The 11,353-nt window shown below is 36.3% G+C and overlaps 1 pseudogene across 1 annotated transcript; it reads right to left on the bottom strand.

Moving 5' to 3' along the window:
• Positions 1-838: 838 nt before the first annotated feature.
• LOC307064771 (NEDD8-conjugating enzyme UBE2F-like) lies at positions 839-1,451 on the bottom strand (annotated as a pseudogene). The gene is made up of 2 exons: positions 1,296-1,451; positions 839-1,185 (listed from the first exon to the last, which is right to left on the bottom strand). The product of its transcript is annotated as an NEDD8-conjugating enzyme UBE2F-like (transcript).
• Between the last annotated feature and the right edge of the window lie 9,902 nt (positions 1,452-11,353).

The raw sequence follows: 11,353 nt of genomic DNA, 5'->3' as shown, positions 1-11,353 counted from the left end.
ATTGAATAGCATCAACTTCTCATCTTACCTCTTCATTCTTACCAGTTCTTACCAGCCCATTTGCTTGATACTGCCTTGGAAATATGAAGGTATAGAAATTATCAGCAATGCTTTTGGCAGTCACTTTTTTTTCTTTCATATTTTCTTTGTATTTCTCTTCAATAGTTGCTTGACTCAACATCCTTCTGTCTGCTCTATACAATGAAAATACAAACTAAATTGAGAATAGAAAAAAAATAATTAAAGCACTAAATCGTACAAATTACAAATCTGTTCCAAAATATACTTACATTAAATAAAATACACATTTCAGTAAGTGATCTACAGTGAATGGTTATGCATTTTAGGAAGCTTCACGACGTCTAGGCAAGGCTAACATTTGTGGAAGGAACTAAGAGAATTTGCATCCAGTCAGTTTGTAGTGGGTGTCTGATCGCCAATCTGTGAGCTATACTGAGCACATCATTAGCATGACCTGTGCAGGGAACTGGCTTTGGGAGAAGGGAAAGAAGCAAGCTCTAGCCTCAATTCTGAGTTCATTACAACTTCTCGAGAATCTCACCACCAGCCTATACAGTACAGTTTCAAAAAAGTAAGCATGTTAAGGTAAGGGACAACTCTTGAGAACCCCAAACACATTCTCTTGCTGTATTTATGTAGAACTCTCCATCTACAATGGGCAGTCATGAAGAGGTTCTTCCTCAGGACAACATGGTCACAGGACTTGAGGACCCAATGGGACCGAGGGGAGCAGGAGGACTGAGGAAGAGGCTCCCTTTTTGTTTAAGTTGGAGACAAACTTATAACGCACAGTCCACGGCGCTGCAGTCTTCTGGTCCTATCCTCTGGCATAATGTTTCATGTACTCTTCAACTTTATTCTGGAAGTCCTCCTTGTCTGGCAAATGATGTTCTGCAGCTTCAATATGCAGTGGATCATCAAAATTCAAAAGATCACTTAACAAAGCGTTGAATCCCCGAACAACATCCTTCAGTGTCCTCGTGGGAGTGCAGCCGGTGCTATCAATCGAACGTTCTCTCAGTAAACTCAGACATACTTTGCCTGTCTCTGTGATGTTGGGGTTCCAGATCCTGGTCAAGCATTTCACTGTGGGAGGCACCACGTTGTACATATCAGGAACTTCAGTATCAAACTGAAATTTTCCACCCTCGTAGTAACCCTCATCTATCAAAAGACCAAAAAAAAAAAAAAAAAAAAAAAAAAAAATCCTGGGGTTACAGTTAGCTGAAAGCAATGAAACCTGTTTGGTTGAGGAAAATGCACTTTACGTGTACAAGGTAAATTAGCTTCAAGTTCTGCAATCTCTTTAACAAGTAGACTGTCTCTCGCCGAAACCCACTGAATGGAATCAGAGGCTGTGGCTGACTCCCGGGAGGGACACTTTGAGACTGACCATCATCCTGCTTCAGTTGGCTTGCCAGCGTCAGCATTACTACCACCTTGCCCTGGGCACCACAAGACGGGAGAGTCGGGGCAGCACCCAACACCACACCCGGCCAGCCAGGGCGACACGCAACGCTCAGAGACACACCCAGCTCTGGACGCTGGACCGGAAGTGGCTTGGCAGGCGGCGGGACCGGAAATGAGGCCGGACTCGGCTTCTCTCTTCCGTCTTGGCAGTCATTTTTAAGAGCTGGGATGAGCTCTTCCCCTCCCTGCAAAATTGACTGGAACCCCAGAAGTCGGTAGATATAGCAATTAAAGAGTTAAGCTCAGAGAAATAGTTGGTAGTACCCAGATCAATAAAATAACCTCTTCTTATTTGTACCTTACTGATTCCACAACTAAAATTCTGTAGTGAAAGCTGAAGTATATAGTTACAAAATGCCACTCTTCCTGTGGTGGCCACTGTCCAAAAAATAGCTCCCCATGATCCTTATCTCCCAACATGCACATCATTGTGTAGTCCTCTCTGATATTGCTTCATAGGTTGTCTCTGTGACCTATAAAATATGACAGAAGTGATGGTGTATGACTTATAAGGCTAAGTCATAATGGAAATTGTGGCATTTGCCTCTCTTGCTCTGTCTTGGATTATGTAGTTCGGGGGAAGCCAGCTTCTATGTCATGAGGTCAACTGGTGATCTTATGAAGAGGTCCACCTATACTCCCTACCAACAACCCTGTGAGTGAGCCATCTTATGAACAGATCCTCTAGCTCCTGTCAAGCCAGCAGATTCCTGCAGCCCCTATCAGGTCTCTCGTAAGAGGCTGTGAGACACAAACGCTCAGCTAAGTTGTCATGAATGCCTAACTCATAGAAACTGTGAGATACTAAATTTTATTGTTTTAGTCCTTCATATTTGGGATTAATCTGTTGTGCAGTAATGGGTAACTAGTACATTTCTCAGAATTTATGTCTTAATTGCTAGTTTAGTGTATATCTGAATAACCTAATAATCAGATAACTCTTCAGCATAGGAATTTAGGTGATAACCTCCCACTATAAAGGCCCAAAAGGGCAGATACTCATTTTTCCAACACCCAACATTGTACACTAGACACCTGTATGTGACATAAGCTCAACCAATTTCACCTGGGACTTTGAGTCAGAAGTTATTTATACAATAAATCAAATGTGATAGAAAATAAATTCTAATAGTAGCTGCAGAGACTGCAGCAACTTCAAGTATCCTGGTGTGCCAGGGACCACAGAGCCAGCACCTGAACCCAGTGTCCAGTGCCAGTGGCAAAGTTACAATTTCTGGTGTTCAGCTGTGGAAACAGAAGTGTCTTCAGCCAACTGATTCAGTGGTGAGATTTGGCTGTGGTTTTCACTTTTAGTTTTCCTTTATCATTGCCAGTTTTCCAAGCCTGATCATCTAGAATTCCAGCAACTCTATGCATATATCACTTCAGGTAACTGTAGCTGCTTGAATAAACTACTCAAAACTTCAGTGGTTTACAATATAGAAGTTTATTTCTCATCAACTCACTGAACTTCGACAGCATTTTAGTTAGTGGATGGCTTGTGCTGTTTTCATCTTTATGTTCTATCTCCCCCTAAGGCTTTGTCAGCATCTGCAGTTAAAGCAAGAACAAATGCGAATGAAGAAGTTACTCCATTTTAAAGCAATTCTATGAAGTGACACACATCACTTATCCTCACAATCCTAGATGAGATCCAGCCACCAGACCCACATGGATTCACAGGTGAAGGGAGATATAGTCCATAATTTACAGCAGTTCCTCAGCAACAACTCTATCCGACAGAATAGAAAGTACAAATCTGTTCCATAACTATACATCTTTGTCACATTGTGCTATGAATATGTTAAAAAATTTGTTTGTTTTGCTTAAATGGGCCAGAGGTAGCTTGCTTGAAACTGGGAATCCTGCTTAATACAACTGTATTCTCAGTTACTTGATCAAAATCAACCTATAATTGGGACACTGAGCATAAATTACATTGAATTAACTCTTTTTACATTATTGAATTCCTTATTTTTCAATAATAAATAGGTTGTTTATCAATAAATAGTTCATGAAACCCACTCTCCTCTGTAACACTAAAAAAGTTCCAAGCCTCTGCTTGTGGTGTATATACTTAGAAACAAGGAAGAGCTCATAATTATAAACCATTTGTCAGTTATGGCAACATTATATTCTAAAAACCCTGGAAGCCTCTTATTTCTTTTACCTCCATTAATCAATAATACCAATACCCAGCACTACCATAAGCACACATTTTTTCAGAAATTATTTCAGATATTGGGAGGTAATTTGCCCAGAAATAGTTGAGGATTATTTAATATTATATTATTTATTATATTTGCTTAGTCATGTAAATGCTTATAGTTACATAATGTTTTATTGCTGTGGAGAATCTCTACAAATTATGACTACAGCTTAAAATTGTTATATTATTGTTCTTCAAATTTATTTTCTTGAAAAATAAATTATTTTTAGGAGAACAAAAAGACAAGACACAGAGTGGGAGAAAATATTTGCAAACACATAGCTGATAAAGTACGAGTATCCAAAACATATAAAGATCTCTTAAAACTCAAGAATAAGACAACAACCCAATTGAGAACTGGTTAAAAGTTCTGAAAAGAAATTTCACCAAAGAAGACATGTAGATGGCAAATAAGCACATGAAAAGATGCTCAAGTTTGCTAATTATTAGAGAAATGCAAATCAAAACTGCAATAAGGTATCACCTCACACCAGTCAGAATGGCCATCAGTAAAAAGTCTACAGGGGGCTTCCCTGGTGGCTCAGTGGTTGAGAGTCCACCTGCCGATGCAGGGGACACGGGTTCGTGCCCGGGTCCGGGAGGATCCCACATGCCGCGGAGCGGCTAGGCCCCTGAGCCATAGCCTCCGGGCCTGCACATCTGGATCCTGTGCTCTGCAAAGGGAGAGGCCACAGCAGTGAGAGGCCCGTGTACTGCAAAAGAAAAAGAGAAAAAAAAAAGTCTACAAATAATAAATGCTGGAGAGGGTGTGGAGAAAAAGGAACCCTCCTACTCTCTTGGTGGAAATGTAATTTAGTGCATCCACAGCGGAGAACAGTATGGAGGTTCCTTAAAAAACTAAAAATAGAGTTACCACATGATCCTGCAATCCCATTCCTGGTCATATATACATAGAAAACTCTAATTCCAAAAGACATTGATACATGACTTATTTCACTTAGCTTAATACCCTCCAAATCCATTCATGTTGCTGCAAATGGCAAAATTTCATTCTCTTTTATGGCTCAGTAGTATTCCATTGTGTATATATATATATACCACATCTTATTTATCCATTCATATAAAGTGTTGATAGACACTTAGCTTGCTTCCATATATTGGCAATTGTAAATAGTTGCTGCTGTGAACATTGGGGTGCATGTATCTTTTCAAATTAGTGTTTTTCCTTTTTTTCAGATATATACCCAGGAGTGGAATTGATGGGTCATATATGTGAGTTCTGTTTTTAGTTTTCTGAGAAACCTCCATACTGTTTTCCACAGTGGCTGAACAAATTTATATTCTGGCCAACAGTGTACAAGGGGTCCCGTTTCTCCACATCCTTGCCAACATTTGTTTTTTTGTGTTTTTTTTTTCATGTTTTGAGGTGATATCTCATTGTGGTTTTGCTTTGTAGTTACCTGATGGTTAGCTAATATTGAGCATCTTTTCATGTGCCTGTTGGCCACCTGAATGTCCTTTATGGAAAAGTGACTATTCAGGTATCTGCCCATTTTTTTAATGGGGTTGTTTGTCTTTTGATGTTGAGTTGTATGAGCTGTTTATGTATGTTGGATATTCACCCCTTACACGTCATATCATTTACAAATATTTTCTCCCATTCAATAGGTTGTCCTTTTGTTTTATATTTTTATTGATTCCTAAACATTTTATTTATTTATTTATTTATTTATTTATTTATTTATTTATGAGTAAGTATGGCCATCTCAAAAAAATACTTCAATTTAAAATAAGCTTCATCTAGAAATTTCAGAAATTATTCATTCATAAATTTACTAAGCAAATATTTTTCAGCTCCCTAATATGTATGAGGCTCCCTACTAGTCACTATAAAGTTAATATAAAGTAAAGATAAACATGTTACCTGTTCATGGAATTTAAAAACTGGTTAACAAAGAATAATAGCTTTTACTTCCAGATTACTTACAGACTTTTTATCCATTTGAAATGAACCAAGCTTTTAAGTAACAGAAAGCCCAGATACAGTGGCACAAACATATAGGGCTTATTTATCTCATATACAAACACTCCAGATGTAGGCAATTGTTGTCCTTTCTTCAGGAGCCCAATAAAAGTGGAACTACAATCTTGACTGTTGTCCTTGGCTTTCACTTGTGTCTCCTATGATCACAAGATGACTAATGTAGCACCTTATTATAAAGGAGTCTTATTGCACTCATTTCAATGGAAAGATGAAAGAAGAGAACAAGAGGACATCTATATAAGAAAAGCAAAAGCTCTATATGAAGCTCACAGTGTACTTCTATTTACATTTAATTGGTCTAAACCTAGATTATATTGTCACCATTGGTTAAAAGATGATCAAGAGGATTGCATGAGTCAGATAGAAGACCCTTCAACATTAAGACTAGACAATTACTAAGTACTGTTTTCTGGTGCAACTGACCAATGAAGAATTCCAAACCAGCCTGCAAATAACAAATTTAGAGATAAGTCTCAATTCTGTTGAAAAACAAAGCATTAAATGGTATAGAGCATACATAAAACATTTGGCAATTTATTAATCCTTATTTTGTGTGAAAGTTGTTTTAAAGGTATAATGGATATATGTATATATGTATATATGTATATATATATAGTATATTTTATATATATAAATATATATGCAATGTATATATTAAGCATGTACTGAGAGTAAACTATAAATTATTGGCTGTAGTATTGGATATCATGAATGTAAGAATAAATAAAAGATAACCAGGTTCATTAAGTACTTCACAGTGTAGCAGGGGAGACAGACAGTAAAACAGTTAATTATAAGACAATGTGATCTGTACAATGTTGAATCTTTTAGCATAATGTATCATCTCCAGATAGTATTAGAATATTATAAAGTCTTTGGTTAAGATGCCACTGGTGGTAATCCTTACACTGGAAACCTGGGCAAGACTGAAAGAAAAGGACTCTATTGTCATCTAGTGGCCAAATTCATGTCCTTGAAATGGTTGAGTTACCTTGGATATCATCTATCTGTAAGAAGCTTTTTTTTTTTTTTTTTTACTGGTTTAAATTTTATTTTATTTTATTTTTTAACATCTTTATTGGAGTATAATTGCTTTACAATGGTGTGTTAGTTTCTGCTTTATAACAAAGTGAATCAGCTATACGTATACATATAACCCCATATCCGCTCCCTCTTGCATCTCCCTCCCACCCTCCCTATCCCACCCCTCTAGGTGGTCACAAAGCACTGAGCTAATCTCCTTGTGCTATGCAGCTGCTTCCCACTAGCTATTTTACTTTTGGTAGTATATATAAATCTATGCCACTCTCTCACTTCGTAAGAAGCTATTTTGGGAACTAAAAAGCAATTGAGCACAGTTTCACAATTTTTTTCAGATCCTAATACATAAAGGAGAATTAATACGGATACTCGAAAAATGATGATAATATTGCATGTATTTTTTTTGGGGGGGTGGATTTTTTTTAACATCTTTATTGGAGTATAATTGCTTTACAATGGTGTGTTAGTTTCAGCTTTATAACAAAGTGAATCAGTTATACATATACATATGTTCCCATATCTCTTCCCTCTTGCATCTCCCTCCCTCCCATCTTCCCTATCCCACCCCTCTAGGTGGTCACAAACCACCTAGCTGATCTCCCTGTGCTATGCAGCTGCTTCCCACTAGCTATCTATTTTACCTTTGGTGGTGTATATATGTCCATGTCACTCTCTCACTTTGTCACAGCTTACCCTTCCCCCTCCCCATATCCTCAAGTCCATGCTCTAGTACGTCTGTGTCTTTATTCCTGTCTTACCCCTAGGTACTTCATGACCTTTTTTTTTTTTCTTAGATTCCATACATATGTGTTAGCATACGGTATTTGTTTTTCTCTTTCTGACTTACTTCACTCTGTATGACAAACATCCACCTCACTACAAATAACTCAATTTCATTTCTTTTTATGGTTGAGTAATATCCCATTGTATATATATGCCACATCTTCTTTATCCATTCATCTGTTGATGGACACTTAGGTTGCTTCCATGTCCTGGCTATTGTAAATAGAGCTGAATGAATATTTTGGTACATGACTCTTTGAATCATAGTTTTCTCAGGGTATATACCCAGTAGTGGGATTGCTGTGTCATATGGTAGTTCTAATTTTAGTTTTTTAAGGAACCTCCATACTGTTCTCCATATTGGCTGTATCAATTTAAAATGCCACCAACAGTGCAAGAACGTTCCCTTTTCTCCACACCTTTTCCAGCATTTATTGTTTCTAGATTTTTTGATGATGGCCATTCTGACCGGTGTGAGATGATACCTCATTGTAGTTTTGATTTGCACCTCTCTAATGATTAATGATGTTGAGCATTCTTTTACGTGTTTGTTGGCAATCTGTATATCTTCTTTGGAGAAACGTGTATTTAGATCTTCTGCCCATTTTTGGATTGGGTTGTTTGTTTTTCTGTTATTGAGCTGCATGAGCTGCTTGTAAATTTTGGAGATTAATCCTTTGTCAGTTGCTTCATTTGCAAATATTTTCTCCCATTCTCAGGGTTGTCTTTTGGTCTTGTTTATGGTTTCCTATTTTTATGAAATTTTTTCATTCTCTCAACAGAGATAGAAATGACTTCAATTTAAGAAACTGTCTGGGATTAAAGGAAGCTAAATGGACATGATAACTAAATTCAGTTTGTAATCTTGAATTGGATACTGTGACAATTAATGTTAGTTAAATAAAGCCTGTAGATTATTTATCAATATTATATCAGTATTAATCTCCTGGTTTAGATAATCACACTGTGGTTATGTAAGACTTTAACATTTTGGGAGACTGAATGTCAGGCATATAAGAATCCTATGACCATTTTTGTAACTTTTTTGTAAGTCTGAATTTATTTCAAAATGAAGAATTAAAAAAACTGAATGATAAAAATGTAGTAAAAATTATTAAGTAGTTTAATAATGTGTCTTCTGTTTCCCTAAGCTAGATATATATCCTATAATTATATAAGTATTATAATTTAACTATTTATTTGTTTTTCTCTAAAATGTACATTTTAAGTCATAGGGTTAGTGTGAAAGAAAATTTAAGACAATCTTTATAGTACTTGGTTTGTAGTTGCTGATGAAAATGATACTGTTTTTCTAAGTCTAGCCACGATGGTAGTCTTTTTATAAGAAACCACAAGTTACTATTTTATTTGTACTGTTAACTCGATAAATTATGCTAGATTCTCAATTCAGTACTGAAAACGTCTGATGGTACTTTCAGTTTTCTGTGGTTTCTATACTAAGATTATATCCTAACATTTCAGGGACTCACAGAGTTATTCACATCATATCACCTTAGAAGACTTTGTGGGAATCTCAGAGAATAATGTCGGCTAGGTCTGTCAAACTGGAAACAAAAATAGGCAATGACCTGAAACCATTCTAGCTTTTAATGATATATGCTGCTGATTGATTTGTTGTCTGGGACCACCATTTGGGATGCACAGTCTGCAAGAAATCTCTGGATTTTGTCTTCTTTAATGGATAGGTGAAAAAATGAACAAAAATTAAAAGTTATGTATATGATAGTACAAGTATAGGAAGAGAGGTAATTATACTTGCTTTATACAAATCAGATAAAGCACATTAATATTATGAAATATTCCTTACTAAAAATAATACTTTAATCATCTAAGTGCAATTTAACATTGTAAGATAGAAAATCCAGTGCAGTCATTTACATTGACTTTTAAAAGTTGAAAAGTCTAACTTCAAAGTATCAGCTAATTAGGTAGTCATTTGATGAATGTCCAGGATTTTAGTTGAAAATCAAAGAGATGATTTTTCATTAAAGGTGACAGCAAATTCTTTGCCACTCCTCCTGTCAAGAAATGGCATGTTTTTCCTTATTTCTTCTTGTCTGGCCTTATTACTTGCTTTAACCAACAGAATCTGGAGGCAGTGATGCTATGTAACTTCTAAAGCTGTACCTGAAGAGATTTGTGGTTTCTACTTTCACACACCTGCCACACTCCATTTTAGAATCTAACTGTAATTCTGTGAAAAACCCAAGCTATATAGAGAGGTCCTCTCTACTAACAGGGAGGGAGACACTGCTGTCCCTAAAACTATAGGGGGAGGCCACGTAGTGAGAACTAGGGCTCTTTGCTCAACAGCCTCACCTGAGTTCCCAGACAACAGCCATTACTAAACTGTCAGACATGCAAGTCAGCTACCTTGGATGTTTCCATGTAGCTTCCAGGAGATTGCAGCCCCAGTCAAGTCCACATGCAACAGAAGATCCACCCAAACATGTTTAGACAAATCATAAAACCATGAAAGACAATAAATGGTTGTTGTTGGTTTAAGATTTGAGGTTTGTTATTCAGCAACAGATAACCAAAATTGAGTGTGTTCTATATTAACCTCCTCATCAGGGTATACAATTTCTATGATCACAATGTCAGCTCCCAATTTAGTAGCCTCTATTATACTACCATGTCAATTTTATTCTTCCTCAGTCTTAAAGCATTTGTCATAAAGATTTGATAACTGTTTTTCTACTATAAAATGCATTTTTCAAGACCTCTTTTTTTCAGTTCAGATAATATTTGTTGAATCTTCTTCTTACCACTAAGTTTAGTGAAATGGAAAACACTAAAAATTTATAGGACATAGTCCTTGTCATTAAAAGTCTCATTATTATTATAGAGAAATAAGATATATTTATTTAAAACAATTAACAAGGAGTAAGGAGGTGATTGTCAGTAGGGGCAAAAAGGAAATTTAAGTGGGACTGAAATATTTCTGAAAGGCCTTTGGTAAGAAGAAAACAAGTGTTTAGTCTTATAAAGTATGGAGAATTTGAACAGTGAAGAAAAGAAAGGTGAGGGTGCTCCAGATTGTTAGAGATCCACAGGCGAAGATTGAAGAATGATGGCAAGTGGGAGACAGTGAGGAAACAAAGTTCACCAAAGCATAATATAAATGTCAGATAATAATAGGAGGAAATAACCAAAAATGCAACTGAATTGTGTACAAAAAGTATGCCATTTGATTTGTTTAAATATTATACTTTTTTGTTCATAATTAAATATGTTTTTGAATGTACTGAAATGTGGCTGTTGGCCATAACCACAAATTTCCTCTCATGTAAATGAGCATGCCAGATTTTGCATTTAAAATTCAGGAAGCAGAATTTCATCATTTTACACAGATCTGAGTTTGCAATGCATAGATTCCTGACGGCAGAAATAGAGACTGCTAGTTAGAAATATATAGAAAGTGAAGTACATAAATGATGATGAAATGCAAATATGCTGAAATTATATTATAAAGTTCTCTCCTTCCTTTTTAGCTTCATTTTCTATATCTTTGACTAAAGAATATTTATCCTCCATCTGGAACAGTCATCCTCTGGTATTGTGTGGCAAAGCAAAAAGAACACTCATGAGCACTGAGCAAGGACGTCGATGCTCATGAGCCCACCAGACTACCACCAGTGATCAGAAATATGGAAGATATTTCAGTTAAATTGCCCTTACATACACTTAGTCGTAACACTACTGTCCCTCAGAACCCTGGCAAAGAATTCTATCTATTTTAGGAAAACACAGTTCTACCTGAATAGCTGTATTCTTTTTCTTTCACCTTATATACTAATTGT

This window comes from Hyperoodon ampullatus, assembly GCF_949752795.1.
Source record: "Hyperoodon ampullatus genome assembly, chromosome: 2".
NCBI lineage: Eukaryota > Metazoa > Chordata > Mammalia > Artiodactyla > Ziphiidae > Hyperoodon > Hyperoodon ampullatus.
The sequence above is the reverse complement of the archived record's forward strand: the minus strand, read 5'-3'. Positions and strand labels throughout refer to the sequence as shown.